Source organism: Zalophus californianus, chromosome 9 (assembly GCF_009762305.2).
Source record: "Zalophus californianus isolate mZalCal1 chromosome 9, mZalCal1.pri.v2, whole genome shotgun sequence".
In the NCBI taxonomy this organism is placed as follows: Eukaryota; Metazoa; Chordata; class Mammalia; order Carnivora; family Otariidae; genus Zalophus; species Zalophus californianus.
The window spans coordinates 71,827,567-71,852,821 of NC_045603.1; the positions used below are offsets into that span (position 1 = coordinate 71,827,567).

A 25,255-nucleotide genomic window follows, 5' to 3' on the forward strand; every position below is an offset into this window, starting at 1 on the left:
ATATCTATGAACCAACTATAATCTCAGAGACAGCTGAAGAATACAAAAGCTATCTATGCTTATTCATCTAGACATGCAAGTTACTCAAGACTAGCTCATATTGTGATATCATCACTGGATAATTTTGATTATATCAGCTGAAATAGGAACAATAATAGATTCAGACTGTGTCTGCATCTTCTGAAAGATTTTTCTAACATACAAAGCATGATCAAGGAATAGGTTGGAAGCTTTAACACTTCCATTTTGTTTTATTACACATAAAGGAGCAAAGTTTTCAGTAACTATTCACTCCTCTTACCACACTCCTTCTGGGCAGCCCCCGCAGGACATTGTTTGGAATGCATCTAACATAACAATTGCAAAGTATTGAATAAATTCAGACTCTTGTCTGAAAAATCAACAGAAAGAAAAATAAGAATTCTGACCCAGTTCTTATAAGATCCAAGCTAAATGATTGCAAACTGTTCAAAAATATGAAATGAACAAAATTAGATTTTTATGAATTAATTTCATAATGAACAATATAGATATATTTGCAAGGCATAATCCATAGTAGGAAAGTTCAGAAAAAACAAGCAAATTGTCAGGTGCCTATGTATAAAACACAATTTAATTTAAATAGAAATCTATAAGCAGTACTTATAATGCTAAAGATGTAAGCATTAACAAATATACTACTTAAATATCATCTTTTGAAGAGTTGATTACTTTACTGGATTCATATACATCTCCCACTAAGGTAGTATTCTATGTCTCACAGGGAAAAAAATAAAGAGGCTTTTCCTAATTTGAGTTTGTTTTGATTTAGTTACATATGACATGGCTAAGAAATTGTTTGAAAATATTTTAATAATATAAATCACTATTAGATATTAACAATTATTACAAAAGTATCCTAGAAGGTATTGTTAGCATTCTATATTTCATGGATACTCAGTCTCTTTAGGAGAAATTCTTCAGATGATAGGAGAATAAATCAGAAACTCCAGTATAAGGTCTAGCACTGGTTAACTGTTTCTCCACGTGTTTCTCCACTGTTTCCCAACCAAGTTTCATTATTGGTACTTACGGAACAAGAGGATAGATGGATAAATTGGATTGAAGCACAACTGTTTGAGTCAGTTCTGCAGGAAATGGTTCAAAGATTGTTTGTTTTGGGATTAATCACTAATATAGTTTTTGCATTTGTTTATGTTTTACTTTCCCTGAATGAATGACTTTCTTTCTTTCATTTGTTCATACATTCTACTTCTATTTATCCATGATATAAAATTTACCTTTTTTTTAAAAGATTTTATTTATTTGACAGAGAGAGAGACAGCAAGAGAGGGAACAACACAAGCAGGGGGAGTGGGAGAGGGAAAAGCAGGCTTCCCGCGGAGCAGGGAGCCCGATGAGGGGCTCAATCCCAGCATGCTGGGATCATGACCTGAGCTGAAGACAGACGCTTAATGACTGAGCCACCCAGGTGCCCCTAAAATTTACCTTTTTAATCAAGGGTGATGATTTCGTTGTTGCTATTAATATTTTTACTTTTTTCAGTCTTTATACTTTTTTTTTAGGGGTGTAAAAGTACTAACAGTTCCATGAATGCGTTATTTGTACTGCACAAGCAGTTAGAGAATTGGTGAGGTCAGATATTACTAATCCCCGTTTTAAAGATTAGTAACCTGAAGCTTAAAGAGATTAAGCCATTTGTCTAAAACCTCAAGGGATAAATCTCAAGGTTTTCTGGTTCTTAGTTCAGTAGTTTGATGACACTACCCCACTAATATTTATTGATCTTTCTAATTGTGCAAGGATGTTTTCTTTTTATACTTCATTATGTATTGCTTAATATGGATCTATTGCAAATTCTATCACATTACAGTTCTATATTATATTGGATTATTTTGTCTGAGAAGGCAATTTATGGAGCAAAAAGTGATTTTTCTCCTTTATAATCCTAATGCCTCTTTTCAGTAAAAAAAGTTGATGGTTTACATTCTATCTGTACTACATGACTATAATATATCATTCAATAAAGTATAACTTCAGTAGGAGTTTCATCTTTGAGAAGATCTAAAGACTAGGTACCAGCTGCCAGACGTATGGCACATATTCTTGAAAGGCCTTGAAAAAAATAACTTAATTGGGAAAGCTTTTGAAATATCACTTCTTTTTTTATTATTCTGCATCTCTTTTAAAGGGAACTGGATGTGGTCAGATTAGTGTTTATCATAAATACAAAAAGCATTTGGATCTCTTGACTCATCAAAACAGGTGAGGGTCTAGATGCTAACTCATAAATTATTCACATATTTGTTTGTTCATTATATACATAATACTTCCGAAAGGAATTTGTGACAGCTTACATAGTCAATAAAGCTTTTGACATAGTGATAAAGAATGAGACTCCAGCATGAAGGGAATCAAATAACCTAGCCCTAGCGCCTAGTAAGGCACATTACTTATTAATTGAATAGAAAATTTAGCTATAACCTGCCTAGCTGCCAATGCAAAGTAAAATAAAGGACAATCATATTGAATAAAAGAAATAAGAATAATTTTTAATTAAATTAAAACATTTTCCCAGTATGAAACACTAAGAGAAATTCTGAACTTACAGAAATGTCACTGAGAAAAAACAATTTAAAAGAAACATTTAAATGAATATTAGATGCATTCTTCATAAATTCTTATATTAATTCTGATATCAAATTGCAGCCCTTAGAATCCATTCTATGTAAGTGTAAAGCCTATTGTTCCTCTGACAATACAAGTATGAATTTAGAAGCTCTAGAGGAACAACTCACTCCTTCCTGCTGAACTAACACTATTGCTCCTTATTTAAGCATGCATCTATGCATAACTAGAAGGATATAGTTCCAATTGCTATCCACATTATCAATTCTTTGTTTTTCAGCTTTTTTCTAAAGATCTTTGAAAATAAGAAAATAATTTTCAGCTAACATTTTCAGTTGTCATAAATAGGCCACACAATGTTTGAAAGTGACACAAATTGAAAAAGGTGTAACCATTAGGGAATTCAGTTTTTTTTCTCTGAAACATGCATGTAAAAAAAAAAAAAAAAAAAAACAGCTCTAGCTAATTTGAATCATTTTGTTACAGAAACTGGAAAAGAAAAACTGCTCTCCGGGTGATGATGCATAGGAAGAAATGAAATGAATACTTAGGTCTGCAGGAGACTTCATGGAAGCATTTGAGTTCTTAATACTCTGACCCCCATCGCTGCCATTTTTTTTTTCAATTACAGATAGATTTGCTCTAGGGTGTCTGGGTGGCTCAGTTGGTTAAGATCTGACTCTTGATTTCCAGGTCAAGGTCTCGCGATTGTGAAATTGAGCCCCAACTCCAGCTCTGCCCTGGGCTTGGAGCCTGCTTAGGATTCTCTCTCTCCCTCTCCCTCCCCTTCCTGTACTCCCCAGTCTCATGTTCTCTCTTTCTTAAAGAAAAAAAAAGGAAAAATTTTGCTCTATTCTTCTCATATCAATTGTCCATATGAGTTTACTGTTTTTCTCTAACTTCTACTGAAATGCCATTGCTAAAGTAACTTCTTCTAACACCTATAAACTGAAACTTTTCCATTGATTTGTTTGCTGAATTCATTTTATTTTTTTAATTTTATTTATTTATTTGAGATATATATAGAGAGAGCAAGCAAGAGAGCAGGAGCAGAGGAGCAGAGGAAGAGGGAGAAGCAGGCTCCCTACTGAGCAGGGAGCCCACCAAGAGGCTCCATCCCAGGACCCAGGATCATGATCTGAGCAGAAGGCAGACATTTAACCAACTGAGCCATCCAGGCTCTCCTTGCTGAATTCATTTTAGATCAGTCTCTGAAGTCATCACATGATTCTATTTCCCCAATTTTCTCAATTTGCATATAATCATTTTTATTGCCTACATGGAATATTTAATTTTCATTCTACTCATATGCATTTTTGTTATTTTTCTTTATAGCTCAAACTTAACCACTCCATTCTTAACTAAATAATAAACAAGTAGAAGGCTATATTTCCTTGTAATTGGTCTCATATGCAATTATGTAATGGTTTATAAAGACTAAATACTAAATTATCTTTAAATAGTAATCACATATATGACACATATATGACAAAAATATAATTTCCAGACAAAACTAAAATGTTGGGTTTTATTAACACAATAAAACATGTATATTGTTACTCCAGTGACAAGCATTTAAATAAATATGAAAAACACACCGCCTAGCACAAAGTATAAAATGAATAAATGTTGGTGTACCATTTCTCCCTTTAAATAGTGCTTTATTATGTCAACAAAACAGAGTAATTTTACTGTGATACAGGTGATAACATCTTCGGATAATTAACAAATTAAATTTCTGTTCTTCATTATTCTTATTTTACCATTTCCTAGGTAGTATAATCTTCGTAGTTCTTCTGTAATATCTATCGCATATCTACACTTTGTTGGACTATTTTAATCCTAATCAGTTTTCCATATGAGAAACGGAGATTTATACAACCTCCTTCATTTCATCTCTAACACATTTACTCTTGTTTCTTCCTAAATTACAAGTTACTGAAATTTTTGCTTTTAATAATATAACCAAAGCATTTATTTTTGGCACATTGATTGACACATGACTAGCTCTTTTAAAGAAGAACTAAGTTTATATTGACACTAAGCATGTCTAAATTAGTACCCATTTCCTATTCCATGCTCATGAATTTCTTCTAACATTATACTTCTGTAGTTAAAATCTAAGAATTCTACATGTTTTGAATCACAGAGGAATGATTTTCTTTCATTGAAGTTTCCTTTCTTTTCTTAAGAATTTCTCAAAACATAATTTAGAGAAGCAAAAGAGTTCATTAAAGAACATTTTCCCTTAAACTAAGAAATTAATTATATGAAGAACATTAAATCTGAAACAAGAATCCTACAGTTAAGGAACAAATTACTGTAATTTTTATATTATTATTCAATTTCTAACCAGGATGCTTTGAAACTTTTTTTTTCTATATGTGGGTATGTCTAAATAGTAGATCCTTAGATAATAAGCCTCAATCATCAGAAACTCTATTTCCACATGTAAAAGTTAAAGATTAGTCACAGTTTTTTTTTTTAAAGATTTTATTTATTTATTTGACAGAGAGTGAGAGACTGCGAGAGAGGGAACACAAGCAGGGGGAGTGGGAGAGGGAGAAGCAGGCCTCCCACTAAGCAGTGAGCCGATGCAGCGCAATCCCAGGACCCTGAGATCATGACCTGAGCCAAAGGCAGATGGTTAACAACTGAGCCACCCAGACGTTCCGAAGGTTAGTCACAGTTTTTATATGACCACTTCCAACTCTATGATTTCATTTTATTCTTGATGAGGGACTAGATGGACAAATTCTAAATAATCTTTCTCTTGGATTACCAAAAATATTTTTCTCATTACTGTATAAAACATCAATTTAAGTTCAATTTAAATGAAAGGAGGGATTCACTTAAAGGCATTAATATTTCCATAAGTGAGGACCACATCCTAATAAAGAACACAGAAAATAATCATATTTGTATATTATATTGTATTTCATAACTTCAAAACAGTCATTATGACATAGCATTTTTTTCCTACAAAATGATTTATTCAAAAATCAACAATATTTGGCATTCGTGCTCCCCTGCAAAGGTCTTATCCAAATATATCTATGTGCACAGTTGGCCATGTTTTTTCCTCTCCTCTAATTGAGTATTCTGGCACAAATAATCTCGTCTTTCAATAACTTTATTATTATTTATGCTTATTTCTACTCCCCTCATGAATTTTCTATTTATTTAACATCTTTAGTAAGTTCCAAAGAAACAATGTACTATTTCAAGTCAACTTTAACAACATGAGACAACCCCAGACTCAATAAGACACATTCTTTATGGCCTAGGTCTCTGTTTATCTCGCAGGTCATTTATTTCTAAACACATTGTTTTATATAATTTGTCATTTAGCTATGAATAGGTCACAATATGGAATATATTCACCCTTTCTTAATACTTTCTTAACAATGCTACTGCCTCATTGTGATCTATTTTACTATAACTATTATGAATTACATAAGCCAATAAGACTTTATTATCAGTAAATTAATGACAAATATTTGTCAACTGTTTACAATATGTCAGGCAATGTGCTAAATGCTGAGGATATGGACAAAAACAATGATAATTGTGCCTATGGAGTCTGAAAACATTTTGAATATTATTTAAAATAGTTGAATTATTTTCATCCTTGTTATTGACATAACTTCTACCTAACACATGATTTATCTTTTATTAAAATATCCACAATATTTTTATTGGACAGAATATCTACTCACATTTTAAATCACCAAATACTTTACATTAACTTTCTAATCAATAACATGAAAAAAAGCACTGTATATTCATTCCAGCCACCTGAACTTCCCATTTACAAAATAATCCTTGTGAAAACTATCACAAAATATACTCATGGGTCATGGTGTTGGGAAAGAAGGTGCTACAAGACAGAAAGATTTCTAAATCTTGTATAGATTTAGAATATACATGCTTGTAGCCAAGCATGTTCCCTAAGGCATCGCAAAGTTGTTCTTCATTGAGATTGAAAGCCACACTCATAAAGAAACTACCATCGTTGACTTGATATTCAGATCTCCAGGTACAGGTGTACTTTAGGTCAAGATAGATTTTTGTCGTAAAAAAAATAATCCTACTACTACAGGATTCATTTTATATTTGGTATGTACATTTACAAAATAATTGTGCTCCCCAAAGTCTATTAATTGAATGGTGTAGCTTTAAAAATGTCTTAAAGTTAATAAAATATAACATTAATTCATGTGACCATTCACTCATCACATACTTATTGAACATCTACTATGTTCATGGCTTTGTCTAGACACCAGGAATACAATGATAAGTAAAACAGAACCGATACGCTTTCTATTATTCAATTATATGTAGGAAACTCACCTGGTTAATATCACATTTTCCCCCTGAAGGAGTTAAGAAGGAAAAAAACTTCTAAAAGCACCTCTCAGGGAAAAGCACTATAAAATTATTCTTATCACTAATTCACATTTTAAAGGAAACAATAAGGGCGCCTGGAGGCTCAGTCATTAAGCATCTGCCTTAGGCTTGGGTCATGATCCTAGTGTCCTGGGATCAAGCCCCGCATTGGGCTCCCTGCTCAGCAAGGAGCCTGCTTCTGCCTCCCACACTCCCCCTGTTTGTGTTCCCTCTCTCACTATGTCTCTCTGTCAAAAAAATAAATAAAATCTTAAAAAAATAGGAAACAATAATAAACTGGTTAACATAAATTTATTGAAAACTTATTACTCATCAATCTACTCAATGATATTTAAGCTGGTCCATATATTAGATATCTCGTTAAATGTTATTTCCTCAAGTGTCATTTTGTTCTTTATCCATCAGTCAAATTTTCCATACTTGAGCAAAGTGACCTTTTATTTTTAGAGGATGTTTATGGATGGTTTATTTTTCAAATTATATTTGACTTTCTTCTAATTACAAATATCTTAATAAAAATTAACTTGTAACTTTGCACCAGTTCCATTATATCCATTTTAGTTAAATAAATGATAGATGAACAAACCTATGAACATAGGAGTCCAAAATCTCATTGAATATATACATGCTTTGATATTTGAAGGTTCCTGCAAAAATACCAAAAAAACAAAAAAACAAACAACAACAACAAAAAAAACACAAAGCAAATTATGGGGATATAGCGGAGAGATTTTAATTTCCTAATCCTAGAGTTTTAATAACAGTGTAAACTCAATCTGTTTTCTAATCTTTAAAGTGAGAATCTCATAGTCTTCTAAAAAAGAATTAAATGAGAATATACATTAAAGCAATTATCTCAGCATCAAACACATAGCTTGCTTCCTCTATCCTTTCAAGCTATGTTCATTAACTACCTTTTTTTAGTGTAAGCCTCTAAATTTTCCAGTGAACACCGTTTATTTTATAACTACTCTGAATAAACCATTATACAACTATTTAAAAACCACTCTATCCTTTGATTGCTGCATCCATCTTGATGCCTTCCCTTACTTTTGGCTAAAGCCCAATTTATATGCACTTATTGTTCCTGGTTTACATCTTTACAAGAGCTGTCTTCGTCCAATAAACTTTCTGTTTGCTCTGGTCTTTTTCAATAGACTGTTTTGGCAATAGGCAATAAACTTCCCCTTGCATAGCCATTGCACATAGAAGGGGCTTAATAAACATTTGCTGAATTAATAAATTAGTATGTTCCATGACCTCAAGAGATTAACAACTATGTAGGGTAATATACATATCTATTACCCAGGGATAAAACATCATTCCATCTATTAAATTGTGCCATAGTATCTGGTATATATAAATCTGTTTATTCCACTAGAATATAAACTCCTTGATGGAAAGATTCATGTTTTATTCAACCTCATATCCCCAAAGTCTGGCATAGTAGCTGGCATATGTGTAGAATTTGCCAAATGTGGTTTCCCAACTCAAGAGAATTACTTAGAAATTGGGAAGATATTGCTGCTAGCCTTGTGCTCAAAAGTTTGAAAAAAACAAACAGCACAGATAACCCATGATAAATCATCCTTGCTTCTGTTGTGTGGGATTAATTGGAATGCAGATATTTTATTTTTTTAAAGTAAGCTCTACACCCAACATGGGGCTTGAACTCCATGACCCTGAGATCAAGAGTCAATGCTCTACTGACCAAGCCAGCCAGGTGTCCCAGAATGCAGATATTTTAGAAATGATCATACTGACAATAAACATCAAAGTTTCAGGCATATTGGCATAAGGGCTTTGGCTAGTAAAATAGATAGCAATGGATTGACCTGAGAAATATGGTTGATGTATCAGAAAAATATGTTTATAGTTTAGATGGGAGAACAAAAGAGTGGTATTAATTCTAAGTTTATATATGTGACAAATAGAAGTATCTCTTCTGCTAAGGACCCATGTATCTATCTGAAGGTTAATCAGAATAACTATAAAGCCGGGGCACCTGGGTGGCTCAGTCAGTTGAGTGTTGGACTCGGTTTTAGCTCAGGTCATGATCTCATGGGTCACGGGATCATGCTTCAAACTTAGTAGGGAGTCTGCTTGAAGATTCTCTCCCTCTGACCCTCTCCCCTACCTTCCCCACTATGCATGTGCATTCTTTCTCTCTCTAAAATAAATAAATCTTTTAAAAAAAATGGCCATAAAGCCAACCCCCTCATACAAACATTACTATGCCTGGCACATTTTTATGGTAACACAATTGTTATGTTTTCATGTAAAAAGTACTTAGCTATGTAAATAATTCCACTTAATGTTTGTAAGCATAAATAATTATCTAAGAATATAGTGATTTAAAGGTAGATAAGTCTGAAGACAGAAAAGAGAGTAGATGACTGGTAATCATCTGTATGTTTACTGAGGCACTGCTACCACCACTTTTTTTTTTAATTTTTATTGTTATGTTAATCACCATATATTACATCATTAGTTTTTGATGCAGTGTTCCATGATTCATTGTTTGTTCATAACACCCAGTGCTCCATGCAGAACGTGCCCTCCTCAATACCCATCACCAGGTTAACCCATCCCCCTACCCTCCTCCCCTCTAGAACCCTCAGTTTGTTTTTCAGAGTCCATCATCTCTCATGGTTCGTCTCCCCCTCTGACTTACTCCCCTTCATTCTTCCTCTCCTGCTATCTTCTTCTTTTTCTTTTTTCTTAAAATATGTTGCGTTATTTGTTTCAGAAGTACAGATCTGTGATTCAACAGTCTTGCACAATTCACAGCGCTCACCATAGCACATACCCTCCCCAATGTCTATCACCCAGCCACCCCATCCCTCCCACCCCCAACCACTCCAGTAACACTCAGTTTGTTTACTGCGATTAAGAATTCCTCATATCAGTGAGGTCATATGATATATGTCTTTCTCTGACTGACTTATTTCACTAAGCATAACACCCTCCAGTTCCATCCACGTCGTTGCAAATGGCAAGATCTCATTCCTTTTGATGGCTGCATAATATTCCATTGTGTATATATACCACCTCTTCTTTATCCATTCATCTGTCGATGGACATCTTGGCTCTTTCCACAGTTTGGCTATTGTGGACATTGCTGCTATAAACATTGGGGTGCACGTACCCCTTCGGGTCCCTACATTTGTATCTTTGGGGTAAATACCCAGTAGTGCAATTGCTGGATCGAATGGTAGCTCTAATTTCAACTGTTTGAGGAACCTCCATACTGTTTTCCAGAGTGGTTGCACCAGCTTGCATTCCCACCAACAGTGTAGGAGGGTTCCCCTTTCTCCGCATCCCCGCCAACATCTGTCATTCCCTGACTTGTTAATTTTAGCCATTCTGACGGGTGTGAGGTACTGCTACCACCACTTTTAACAGACAATACAATATATGGAATTTTTCTAAAGATACAATTATATTCAAATTTTCTATAGACTGACAAATTCTTTTTGGTAGGTGTTAAAGTTCTTATTCTCTACTTATATTACCCCTCAGTATTATTTGCAGCCTAATTCTCAAATTTTAGCTAAGTCAGGGCCAGAATTCAAATATAGAAAATACAAAATTAGGAAATAAAAAATAAATTCCATGCTCACGATAATTTTATAGAATAAGATTCCTCAGTGGTAAGCACTTTTGAATTTTCTACTAAAATTTTCCCTCCATAGAACATCACTGTTGATCATGATTTCAAACACTTTAAAAACTATTAATAAAAGTCATTTCCCAGGTTCACGTAAAGGCAATTGTAGTTGTTTTCCACTATTCTTGCCTATTTGTTCTGGAACTTGGGTGCCCTCATACTGACCTATTTTGTTTATTACTGGTCCATCCAATTCACCTCTTGGCTGCCTCCTCAGCTAGTTCTTCAATAGATCCTCCTGTTTGACACCCAGCTTTTCTTCTTGCCAACTAATATATCATCTTCCATCTGTTTAAATTCCTATGTTCTTTCTGGCACAGCTCTGCCTCCAGATTCCCTCTCAGCCACCTACCTTGCTGTCCTTCCATCTGCTAGCATGACTAGTGTCTTTTCTAACCTATTCTCAATTTAAATCATCTTCAACTTTCCACTTGAATTTCTTTATTGAAAGTTCATATCTTAAAGGACTACTGTGATTGCATTCATAACATAGCATACACTCTTGGAGTAGAAAGGGAAGTTAGAAACCATTAAGTTCAAACACGTATTTAAGTTTTTAATTCTTCTACTCTTCAAAGTCATTTACTGTTCTCAATTTCTTTCAGTGATGGTGTTTTGAAGCAATACAGTGTACCACTAAAAGATATCAATACTGTCTTTTGGTATATATTCTTCAGAGCACTACCTCTGTGTGGCTCAGTTGTTAGTGTTGTGGTTAATTGTGCTTGGTTTATTGTTCCAATGTTTGGCATTTACTGATTAGCAACAACTTTCTTGGACATCACATTTTCAAGACAATTCAATTCAATTTTGTAGGCTTAATGTAGCAGAAATATTTCTTAATTAGGATGTGTGTTGCTTACTGGACACCAAAGACATTATATAAACAACACTAGCATTTGCTTATTACAGTTTCAGAATTTGATATTTTAGGAGCATAAGGTGGCATTTTCCCTTGACATTGATTTAGTCGCTGGATAAGGTAGATGCTTGTTTTTATGAAGCAGATATGCCACAGTTAAAACAGACTCAGGAAAATGTTTAAACTTTAGACCTATGTAGCTTGTCATTAGACTGAAAACTTCTAATTGTCCATGCATATTTCTGGAGGATATACCCTCCCCCTATCAACCACAACTTAGAAAGGAGTTAAGCTTATGTTTATAAGAGGTTCACTTAGGATTTATCCTTAAATCTGAATATAGCAGTTTAATAAAACAGTAATGATTTTTTAAAAAAGACTTGACTGAATTATTTTAAATACTGTGAATATTATTAACATTTCCATTGATGTTAATTGGTGTTAAAGATATTAAGACATTCTCATGTTTGTTTTTAATATAGGTTTTATTATATAGGTTTTATTATTTTGGTATGGTAAAACCAATAGATCTGATGATGTTTGCCATTTAAAACATAGCTGTTATACTCACAGATCCCAAGAGAAGAGGGCATACCATGCCGGGGGGCACACAGGGAATCTGGGGGGTCAGGGGCCAATCAGGAGGCAGAAGGAGGGAGAAAACTATGAGCAAAAGCCTTTATTGTGGTTTTCTCAGAAAGGAGGCAGAATAAGTGGATTTAGGATCGGCTAGTTTGAATTACTTCAGGAAGCTCTGGGGGTACTAGAACTGTCCCTAGTTGTCCCGCACTTGTCCCTGGGGTGATTAGAGCAAGATAAATTGGCCAGAGGTGAGAACCCTGATAAAGAAGGAAGTTAAAGGTGTGGGTTCCTAGTTGCTTGCTTTGCATTTGAAAACTGAACTCAAGGGTAATTGGTTCACTAATTCTAGTAATTAGCTAACCTTGGGAAGGGCAGTCCCTCCAGGGTCAGCAAAGCATGAGAATACAGACTAAAAGGCAAGAATATTATAATATTTAATTTTGAGTTAACAATCACTAAAAAATGTTCAGCATTCATCTGATTCAAGGGTCAGGAACTTTTTGAGCATTAAATGCCTCCAAAGGGATTAAATAACATATGTGAGTGCCTGATGACTATAAAACCAAGTCTAAATTCTTAATTATGTGTTCCCACCCTGTTTATTCTCTACTATACCTATCCAGTTCCTCTATTTCAGTCCTGACACTAGAATATAAAGTTTTGCTTCCATGCCTTTATGTATATATATTCTTCTCCTGGACTTCATTTAAAAAATTTTGAGTATGGTACTTTACTTGTCCTATGACACTTAAACTTTTTACCAAATATTTTGGATGGTGCTATATTGTACTTTTTTCCTACATTTGAATTATTTGTTCTATTGAAAGCACTGCCCCTCATCTTTTTTCATATCTATGAAGCCAGAATACCTAGCAAAAGCACACAGGAAGATCCTTAAATAAATGCTTCTTTATTATACTGAGTTTTCTTATGAGAGGAAAGTGATTAAAATGAAAAACACAGTGATATTTATATTTATAATCAGAGGAAAGAGATTGCTAAAACATGCATGAAGTATTAAAATGACACATCCTCAGAGTCAAATTTTAGGAGCACTTTTTAAAGGAAAAGATTTCAAAAACTAATTTTTTAGGGAATATATTTTAAGGAGGAACTAATTATTTTTTCTAATGAGAGAAAAGAGAAGATGCAATTTCTTGGGATCACTCTTTATTATAAATTCATACTTGAAAAAATTTCTGTGAATCTCACAAAGCTTATAACTCAACAGAACTATTTACTAAAAAATATGGGGCGGGGGGGGTTGGTGGAGCCTGGGTGGCTCAGTCGGTTAAGTATCCAACTCTTGGTTTTGGCTCAGGTCATGATCTCAGCGTCCTGAGATGGAGCCCAGTGTGGGGCTCCACGCTCAGCAGAGAGTCGGTTTGAAATTCTCTCTCTCCCACTCTCACTGCCCCTCCCCCCACACCCTCCTTCTGCCAAATAAATAAATCTTAAAAAAAAATACAGGGGGCACTTGTCACAAAAATATAAACTCAAATTTAATCAATTTGTGTGTTTTAAGTTTGGAAAACTCTCTTCAAAATCTTTTACTCTCCTAGTATTCCAATAAATGATTCATAACTTTTTTATAATCCTAGTTTATGGCTAATGCTGAATACAGGACATATAGAGATATACAGGACCTATAGAGAATTTTAGATATAGATAGGTTTTTACTTAGATTTATTATATCATATGTGCAAACATTAGTATACATATTTATACTAAAAAGAAAATTGATGGCTTACCATTTTGAAATATTCTTCAACTGATTTCTCAGTCTATTAAGTCTTCTTTAAAATTCATTTTTAAAGTAAATTACTAAGCCTTATATTAGTGAATCGTAATATTTCAGAATTCTTATAAACTGATTTTAAAGGGCATTAATAATATGTATCAACTATTTGTAGGTACATTTTTCTTTCAAAATCCTGCATTTAATATTTCACTGCTATAAGGGTTTCTCATTCCATTTTCTCTTACCTTTTATTATATCCTTTTTGGATCTTCAGTCTCCTTCCTAACTGCATTTAATATGATTATGCTTTGCCATAATAATCATTATCTAACCTCATTTTGGTGTCTCACCTCATATATTGTGGTTAATATTCAAATATCGTCATTTATCTCTTGTTAGTTTTCCCAATTGGCAATCTATAAAAATTAATTACAACTACTGTGGGAATTGGGAACTGAGAGCACCTCATTCCAGATTTCCTTCACATGATCCAGGAAATATCCTTTATCTAACCACCACATATTTTCAATGATATTTAGTAATGGCTAGGGTTAAGTTTGAGACTAGAATGATGACAGAGAGTTTTAACAAGTGCGGTATTACATGGATTCCTTTGTTTATACAATCTCATCATGTTAGTCCATTAATTTTACTGCTATGATCTTGTCATCCAGCATGGGGGGCTTTCTTCTCCTACTGTCATATCAGCAAACTCCAACAAGTAGTGCTGCCATTATACTCATTACTCAGAATTTAGTATGCTGTTAGACAATAAATAATATCTCTAAGTTTCTGCCCCCTCCATTCTTTCTCATTTTCCTTTAATTCCATTTTACTAGCTGTTAATGGGCCACCTCAGCCAGGAGGCATTTGAGCAGAACTGAACACCATGAGTCAGCATCAGAAGAACTCTAAAATGTATAGGCGGTTACTTCTTCCTATCTTCCCCTACGGAAAAACCCAATGTGTGAGTTTCCTCCTGTACCTAAACTAACTCAGCTTTGCAGATTTAAACATGTTCTACGATTTGAGTTCTGTGCCACCATACTACCAGGCAATTGAAAGGAAACTCGATAGAGTAATACCACAGCAGAATTGAAATATATTGTGAAATCTTGAAAAGTAGTTTTCCTGTGCTCTTATTATCATTGCTCTGTATTTCTTTCCTTTTTTATAAGTGATGCCTACTTCACAAAGCATACTTAGCATTATCTATTACTGGTTCTTGATAGATTATTCAGCAAACATTTTTAAAAACTTAGCATCATACTTGAAGAAGTACATATACATAATTGTTATATTGCACATATTATGTTTTACAAATTATATATTATAGTGTATATATGTGTGTATAAACATATGTGTACATATATACATATGTGTATATATACTAATAGTGTATATATATACACTAATAGTATATATTTACTGTTTAAAATCATCTTTAAAACATTTTACTATACCTAGAGTTTCTTACTCAATGTTTTTTTAATGTTATTTTCCCACTCTAAAGAGAGGTTGAGGAATTCATATCATACTGCTCATCATTTACATATTTATTAATTATTTGCCATGATATTTAAGCAAGCAGCTTTAATTCACAAAGACTGGCAAATACAGTAGTATATTACTTTTCAGTTTTTCAGAGTTTTTGTGAATTTTATTTGGCTTTTATATAGTAGGTTCTACAATTATATAAGCTTAATTTTTAAAGCATCAAGAAAAAATAAAACTTCTTTGGCGTAAATTTCAGAATATACCATCTATCCATTCTTTTTTAGAGTAAGGCACACTGGGCAGGAGGAAAGAAAACAAAACACTCCAGGTAGAATTCAAACTGTTTTCTGACAACAAGGTCTTCCTTCAAGGACATGCTATTCCAAATTATTTCAATTCCATCTGTTCAATTTGTATGCAACACAGTATTTGAATTTGAGTACCTTAGTGCTATCCTCTACTTCTGGGAGAAGGACTGAACATTCTGGGTGTCTACCAACATCTTTCACCATAATTTGAAAATGTTGACATAAAGGAAATAATCTGAGCCAAAGGTATACCACAGCCTTGCTAAAACTTCTCCAGAAGGAGATAATTTTTTTATTGATTCAGCTCACGCTCAGTGCTGCCCCTCCCCAATTTGCAAGGCTATCTATCCAAGACACACACACATCTAAGCTCTAGTACATTCTTGAAAAGCTTTTCCATGCAAATAAAATACCGTATGGCACAATACTGTCAAAAATACAAAATAAAGTCACTTTTCAATTAACAAAACAATTCAAAACCCTAACACTGCATCGCAATACTGAGGTCTGAGTCAACCTTACTAATACTGCATCACCATTATCCTAACTCAGCACATTCTCACAATTACCTAACCTAGAGAAAAGCCTTGCACTTACCTGATATGCTGAGTTGTCTGTTGTTCTGAGTATAGTATTTATTGCAAATTGTCCATTTCAATAAATGCAGCGACTGTTATACCACAATATACCTCTCTCCTGCAGCAGAAAGCAAGTTAAAAGGACTTCAAGCTGTGACCTCAGAGGCAGGCACAGCCGCTCCCATCCTTCAGCCAACCTTCTGGGGAGAGCAGGTTAGATGACAGTGAAGCTGTCTCCCTACATAGCAATACTTTCAAATAAAGCATTCTGTGCTAGGAGCTGGGGGATTTACATCTTCCAAATTCGGCTGGCCCGAGTCAATGCTGCTTCTATGCCTGAAAATATTAAGCATTTCACTGCAGTCACTTAATGCAAGAAACTATCTGAGGCGACTTCACAAACCCTGTCATTCTGTTTGGAGACTAAAGAATGAGCACCGCATGCATAATTCATGCATTAAAATCTTCAATGCACTTCCTGTAGTCGCTGTTCTATCCAGTAATGGGCTATTGATCACCTCATCACTAAGACAATTGAAGCTCGGCAATTGGTTTATTTCCGCAAATAAAATTACAACTTAAATCACAGGCAGAAGGCTCCAACCCTGCAACATCCACTCGGGTAAAACACTCACATAGAGGAGATAACATTTGCATACTGCAGAATGTTTAAACTGGACTCTCTCTTTGGCAGAAACACTGTAGTATCTGTCTTCTTTTATTCAAAAGACATACTTTCTGAAGATTTAGACTGAATATTTTACATTTTAAGTGAGATATACAGAGTTGCTTTTTTCCCTGCCATTTCTGAAAAATCAAAAGGCTAAACTGAAAATTAAGAAAAAAAAACAGAAAAAAGAGAGATATATATGGCTACAAATCATAGGAGATTTTTACCCAGATTCATATGGATAACCTTTCTTAGAAGACTTTAATTTAAAAATAATTAATTTTTCATTTGAATAACATGGAAGAGATTTTTTTTAAACATCATAGTGGGTACCTATGTTCATCATTGTTAAGTATTTTGGATGGTAAGCACCTTTTTTTCTGGGAGTTTCAGTAGTTCTAAGAGTCCTTTCTTTTAGAATTTAAGCTTCTAAGGACAAACCATGGTTTGCTTCTATTACTCTTTTTTCACTACCTCAAAAAAGCAGGCTTTAAAACAAAATGTGCATTTCATTATGCTAATATTCATCAAAGGAAAACACAGGTAGCATTTTAAAATGTCATTATAATTTTTGTGAAAAATACCAAAGTGGGAGAGCCATGTAAAACAGCAAATGTATATAAATGCTTGTTTATTTCCCAAAGTATCTTCAGTGTAAAAATTAATTAAGCTTTATTTACCCACCAAAAGAAGATTAAATATGTTACTGCAATCATTTAGAAACCTAATGTTGTGTCTTTCCAAAGCCTCTTTTTATATCCACATAGGTGCCACATACACACACACAATTATCATAGTTCTACATTGTCACACCTGACTATTTGTAAGACCCAAGTGAAATCTTCAAGTTCATAGCTTGGGGCTAGACTAGAGAAAAACCATCAGAGTATAACCAAGGTTTCCTTTCTAACAGTTACACTCTACAGGGAGAAATTCATCCTTGGAGGAAGCATGATCACAGTGACTTTCAGTCAATAAACCAGTAGAAATTGAGATCAGCCTGTGAGGGTAGTAGGAGTGCTGATGACAACAGGGATGGAGTTCAGGGATGTTCAGAGAAATATTTCTTCTTTCCAAAGCATGTAAGAGCATGACTGTTAGGTCATAGAAAAGATAATTGCACCTACTTGATCAAGATTATACTAAAATACTCTAAATGGCAGTCTGAAAAATTAACCATCCAATCACTATGTATATTATATAGCTCATATTCCATAATATTTTTTTCTACCCTGGGAAGATTCTATTTGAACATTTGTATATATTGCCTCTAACCTAATATACTTCAAGTGAACTACATAGACCTTATTTTATAATATTTATCTGAGTAATATTCTTTATTCTTTTTTTTAAGATTTTATTTATTTATTTGAGAGAGCGAGAATGAGAGAGAGTGAGAGAGAGCACATGAGAGGAGGGAGGGTCAGAGGGAGAAGCAGACTCCCCGCTGAGCAGGGAACCCAATGTGGGACTCGATCCCGGGACTCCAGGATCACGACCTGAGCCGAAGGCAGTCGCTTAACCAACTGAGCCACCCAGGCGCCCAATATTCTTTATTCTTTAAACAGAAGATTGAAAGACCTCAAACATTTAAAAAATTATAGAAGTTATATCTAAGGATTAATATCCTGCCAAGAGTTTTATCAGTTTAATCATCTACAGTAGCAATTTTGTATGAAGATGACACCTCATTTAAAAATAGTAGAAAATTTGAAAACTTTAAAATGTAACTTATCAGGTATGGGGATATAGAGTACAATTATTTAGGAGCTATAAATTGCTGACATAAACTAAAATAATTACACACATAAGCATTAGAAATTTAACCTCTCTGTAATAATATGATTGAATAATGCATAACTAGGTGGATAGGAAGAACTTAGTTCATCTCTCCTTCAGTGAGAGAGAAGAAAGTCAGTATCTTTTCTCTGATACAAATATCTAAGACCCAAGTTTAAAATGTATCTTTGCATCTACTTGGTGCATTTTCAAATTCAATTGTCTTTTTTTTTTAAAGATTTATTTATTTATTTGAGAGAGAGAATGAGATAGAGACAGAGAGCATGAGAAGGGAGAGGGTCAGAGGGAGAAGCAGACTCCCTGCTGAGCAGGGAGCCTGATGTGGGACTCGATCCCGGGACTCCAGGATCATGACCTGAGCCGAAGGCAGTTGCTTAACCAACTGAGCCACCCAGGCGCCCTCAAATTCAATTGTCTTAAAGGTGGGGAGAAATATGAGAAACACACACAAACACCTCATGGACCTAGAAGAGAATAACACTAGAAATCTGCAAAGAAGAATATGGCATAAGAAAAACTATAGGGGTGATAAATCCCTAAAACACAGAGGGAGCTGCAAACAAGTCTTGAATGGGAACAACTGGGGGAAAAGTAGTCAATTATTCTCTTACATAAAACAAAGCCAAAAAGTATAATAAGAACCAATTTCCACTTTCCATAAGCCTGGCTATGCCTAAGAAACACACTTAACCGATCTTTTCAAATGGATGGAAAACAGAGATGGTGATTTTAGATGAATTTGATCTCTTTGCAGATCAAGAGGTTTTTCCAATATTTTGAATTTATAATGCATGTAGAAGATGAAGTAAACTCTGTAATGTACAATAGGGTCAATAAAATGAATCAAAATTTGCAAATAAATCAACGCATATTTAGTCTGCTAAATTTGTGGTATCTATTAAGATATATAACTAGACTATCTGACTACTGCCATTTGGAAAAATGCATAATTTATATCCATTATAAGAAAACATAATGCCATGTAGCCTTAGGAAAATAATTCAGCCTACCAAAGTTTCTACATTTCTAAGCTCAAGGGATGTAGGAGCAGACTGCTTTCTTTCTCTGAGATTTAAGCAATCCTTTCTTCTTTTCTTGCTCTATCCTACCAATACTATAATCATCCCCTAATCATAACACATTTATTTAATTAAACCTATTTATTATGTACCTTCTACAAGAAAGGAATTGTGCTAGGTGCTAGGAAAATAATATGTACAGATCGGTGGCTGCCTCCAAAGTAGTCATACTTTAGTGGTGAAAACAGGTAAACACATAGATACAGAGTGATGAATATAATCACTTTGATATATGTTAAGATATGCAAATGAGATAATTACTAAAGGGTACTATGCCTGTATGCTAAATGACTTCTAGGTAAGTATTAATTCTTACTTTTACTCCACTAGATGAGGCATCGTAAGAAGAAATACTGGCATTACCAACTGCCCATAGTATATTTAGGAAATGATTCATGGCGGTGGTGATATTTAAAGAAACTGAGTGGTATAATGGAATTAATATAGGCCTTAGTGTTTGACAAATTTGAAAATAAATTCAGGCTTCACGTGCTAGCCACACTCCATGAATATCAGCTTTATATTTTTTGTATAATACAGAAATAAAATTAAATATATTTCTCTAGCTTTCTGTGAGAATTAAATAATTTAGAGCACAATAGTTATAATATAGTTTTTGTAGTCATCCAGATGAGAGTTTAAATTCTTCCTTGATTTCTTCATATTTAAAATGGGAATGATATGAACATCTTAGAGTTATAAGGAAATTCAAATATTGCAATGCCTTTATATCACTTAACACAGTTCTTGACACAGTAAGGACTTTAGAAACATTAATTCATTTCTTCCCAAAGCTCAATCTTGAAGAAAAGTCTTGAAGGAAAAGTCATTTTCAGTAAAGAGAACAACATGCATTTGTAGTGAGGCAAGATATCACATAATACGCTTGAGAAACTGAATTGTGTGTATTATGAGAATTTGGATAAATAGACATTTTGTCAGGTGATAGGGGAAAATTATATAAAATCTGACTTATATAAGGTTCTTTGAAAAACTCTGTTCAAACTCTGATTATATAGAACATTTTTTACACTGTTAAGGAGTTTGAAGCTATTCTACAGAGGGATTTAAAAATTTCACCAAGAGAATCATATGACTAGATTTTATAGCTGAAAGATAGACTAGGAGTAGTAAACAAATGAAAAATATATGTTTAATAGAATACCATTTGCAATCCACCAGAAGTGATGAGGACCTAAACAAGGCAGACGTAGGGATGTGGATATATGGAAAATATTCTAGAGATATTTAAACATTAGAGTCAGTAGGACTAAGTAATATGAAGAGGTTGGGAGGAATCATGGAAGACTTTCAGGACTTGGTAACTCAGTGTCCTTCTGTCACTCTTATCCAAAGAAAAAAGAACTACTGATATCATAAGAAGATGGTGAGATGAGATTATAATATTGCACACAGCAAGGGAGGGGTTGATAAAGAATGGATACTTACAGAATTTCCAAAAGACATATTGATAATGAAGCCATAACACACTTAGGTATTTGGATAGCGACCAGAATTGTTTACGGTACGGAAGTCAAAGAAATAACTCAGGGTTGAAAGTGTGCAATGAAAAGTAGGTGGAGGATGAAACCCTGAGATGTAGATAACAAAATGAACTGAAAGCCCTATGTTAACTTGCTATCTTGACATCATTTATAAGTTGATTGCAAAATGGAAAACTTCTAATATATATTAGAACAAGTATTTATATATATACATATATGTATATATATTAAAACATCTCTTTGGTCATCGAGAAATAAATTCAGTGAAATAAGGAGGAAGAAAAAAGCTATAGGGAATAGGTATCCTAATATATCTCAAAAATTTGAGGTACTTCTACATTGTCCCTGTATCATTGAATTCCTGAGTTCCACTAAAATACCCACCATTCTCTCAATATTCAGTTAGCTTACAGATATCAGTATACTGCCATGGCTTCCCAGGTGTCATAAAAGTGACCCAACTGTAGTTCAATATCTATGTAAAATGAAGATACTAAGAATCCTACGGATGGTTACAGATATAATTGAAAAATATAATTTAAAGCCTTTTAAGTCTATGAAGGTATTATATCTCCCAAATAATTATTATAAGCCTTATTTAATCCTATTTACTTTTAGTTATTTTAAGAGAAGCAGATCTTTTTCAAGTTTTTATTTAAGTTCCAGTTAGTTAACATACAGTGTAATATTAGTTTCAGGTGTATAAGATAGTGACTCAACACTTCATACATCACCTGGTGCTCATCACGAGTGCATTCCTTAATCCCCATCATGTGTTTACAGCAGTTTTTCTTTTTAAGTGACTAAATGCTCTTGGAGGAAAGCATATTTAACTTCAGGTCAAGAGATATCAGCAACCAGTTCTACCCCATGAGATTCACTGAACAGCTCTGGGTATATGTCAATCTGTCTCTATACATTATACATTATAATGTATATATACATTGGGGAAGAGCTTTAAAAATTATATTCTTCCTGTCTTCTCTAGTAACAAATTAAAATATTTGCAAAATAGTTTGTTCCAAATATATTTCTAGTCTCAAGATAATTTAGGCCTACTTCACTGTCTCAATTTTTTAATTGAATAGAAGTCTGTACCCTCTTAGGTCTTTTAGGATTTTTTAAGCTTTTGTAAAGAATGATTCAACCCATGAGTCACTTCTTCAATAAGGTTTAATGGGGAAACAAAGGTTTATTTTATGAATTTATGTATGAATAAATGCCAACAACAAAATAGATGATACATTAACTACATTAATGTATTAACTACAATATTTGATTGTATAAAACCTTAAAAATGCAAACACCTTTTATGGACTTTATATAAGTTTTAGCCTCACTGTCACTAAAAAGGCACTTAATTAAAAACTTCTAAATACATGTATTTTTCAAAATAATCACGTCATAATTATAGGGCACAAGTATATATTGTGTACTTTTCATGTGGGATGTGCATACATGCACAAATATTTTAAAACTTGAATTATACTATATTTCACATTAGTGTACAGAGGTAACTATACAATTTGCTGATTTTCCACAAACTGACATCCCACCTGCACTCTGATCAACAAACAATATGTTATTAGAGGTCCAGAGGCCCTGTATTCACCCCTCCCTTCTCCACCACCCACCCAAAGCCACTGTTCCAACTGCTAACAACATAAATTAGATTTTTTTACACAACTAACCTGTCGTGATGCAGAATTCCACAGATACAGAACTATTTCAAAAATAAATTTGCACAAGTGTTTCCTATTCACACTCTTCCCATTCTTATTTGACCATAGTTTCAATACGTAAAATGTAACTGTTATATTTTCATTTAATAAAGCAATTTTGTATAAGTTCCTTTTGAGATGAATACTTTAGAACACATTTTATTTTCTACCAAAAGCTAGGTCTCAAAGCAGGATATTAATGTACCAGTAAATTCTTTTGTGAAATATTTGTTTTTGTGGAGTTATTATATATGGCCATCAACTTCGCTTTTTCATAAGGAGATTTATCTTTAAATTTGCAACTGTAATTTCCTGGATAAGATTTCATCACAGATGTTTGTCCTATGAAATTAAAGAAGCACTCATAAAAAGGAATGGATGTAGGGATCTTAGGGAAAAAAGTGATACTTTACTGAAATGTATGATGATTTAAATTAAAAACACAAGTGATTTAAAGTAGGGACTACAAGTTCGAATTTATAAGGATAACATACAATCTAGACTGCCTTCTTAGTGCGGAACTATCAGATGCAAAACTCTTGGCTACAGAGGGCATTATATAAGCCAGTAATAATTATGTTTGGAAAATAATCCCAATTAATGACACAAAGAAAAATAGGTTTATGAAATGGAGGGGAGAGAAAAATTAGTTTGGCGCATGCAGGTGTGAATGCAAAAAATACCTGGCTTTCTTCTGATCCAGCTAATATTGACTTGAGCCCTTTCTTTCATAAATATTCACCAATGTGGGCTATGGATCAAAATCCAGTTCAATACTGGGAATTTAATGGCCCTTATCCCAAAAGGTTTAGAATCAGTGGTCTATTAGAGCTAGCCCACACTAGCTTTTAAACATCTATATTAATTTCCAGAAACTTTAAGCCAATTATTAAACACAGTTATTATTTATAATTAAATGATATGAATTTACATCTAAAGAAATTATATTTTAAAAAGACAAATACTCAAAATACATCACTTCCTATACATTTTACTATTATCAATGCTTTAGAGATTGTTTACACCTATTCTATCTGTATGGTGGAAATGCTATATAATAGTGTGCTATTGAGCACCTCTAACTCCACGTTCAATAACATCATGTTGCTAGGTTGAAACCAACCATGGTGAAAATAGTTACAGGACCAAAATCATCAAATGTGAAAAACCAGGGCCTTTTCTTTTCCCCTGGAAAGCCAGTTGTTAAACATTTACCAACACTCCTCAGCTTGGATTTCAATGTCTAGAAAGTTGTAAAAGCAATTATCCTTAACCAACTCCAACAGCACAGTTTTCCAATTTTGATTTTAACACTATTCCCTCAAAATTTCAACTAATGTTACCAGTATGGACAGGCAAACACTGAGTTGTAGTAAACTCTCTTGGCCAACTGAACAATGATTGAACTTAAAGGAATGTCTGAGAATATTTATCCTAAAAGATCTGTACCTTTTTCCTATTAAGAACTGGGAAAGGGGCACCTGGGTGGCTCAGTCAGTTAAGAATCTGCCTTTGGCTGGGGTCATGATTCCAGGCCCTGGGGTCAAGCCCCTCTGGGCTCCCAGCTCAGCGGGGAGCCTGTTTCTGCCTCTCCTTCTGTCACTCCCCTTGCTTGTGCTCTCTTTCTCTCAAATAAATAAATAAATAAAATCTTCAAAAAAAAAAAAGAACTGGGAAAAAGTTCAGGATATTTCCAAAGGTGGTTGTATCATCCAGGTAAACAAAGAGTTTAGAAAAAATATTGAGGTTAACATCCCTTCATCAAATCATAGAAAAATGTTACATAACATTAGCTATAAATATGTTTTTAACTATCTGATTGTCCTTCCTTCGTCCACAATATTAAAAGAATTTTTAAATAATAAAATAATTACAAATATACAATCAGTCCCAGTTGTGTATTTTTGCTATAGTTGAATAAGTTAGTAAGGTGGCTACCTAAAAATATATAACAATAATTTAAGAATAATGCGATGGTTTAAGAGAGTAAGATCAAAAATAAGTATTACAAATTCCACTTGAAAAAAATACAGGAACAGAGAATGATAATGAGATTCTGCCAGTATATGAGAAGGATATTGGGGAGGTCCACTCCTAGTCAGGCTTACTTAGGATCTTCAAATCCCTCCAAATTTGGAACACTTGTAGGGTTACCTCAGAATCTTTAAAATTGACAGGCTTTGATTTGGGTACACAAAAAGCTT

At 33.8% G+C, this 25,255-nt stretch overlaps 1 protein-coding gene across 4 annotated transcripts in view; it reads right to left on the reverse strand.

Annotated features, from left to right (window-relative positions):
• The window catches only part of CNTN1 (contactin 1), a 381,883-nt gene that overhangs the window by 241,932 nt on the left and 114,696 nt on the right, over positions 1–25,255 (reverse strand). Inside the window, exon 1 of one of the 4 annotated variants that reach the window (XM_027593331.2) lies at positions 16,296–16,709. The exons of the other annotated variants lie outside the window; for them this stretch is intronic. The gene's annotated coding sequence lies outside the window, so the exon portion shown is untranslated. Of the gene's footprint in view, positions 1–16,295; positions 16,710–25,255 lie in introns of those variants that run through there. 4 annotated transcript variants of the gene reach the window in all.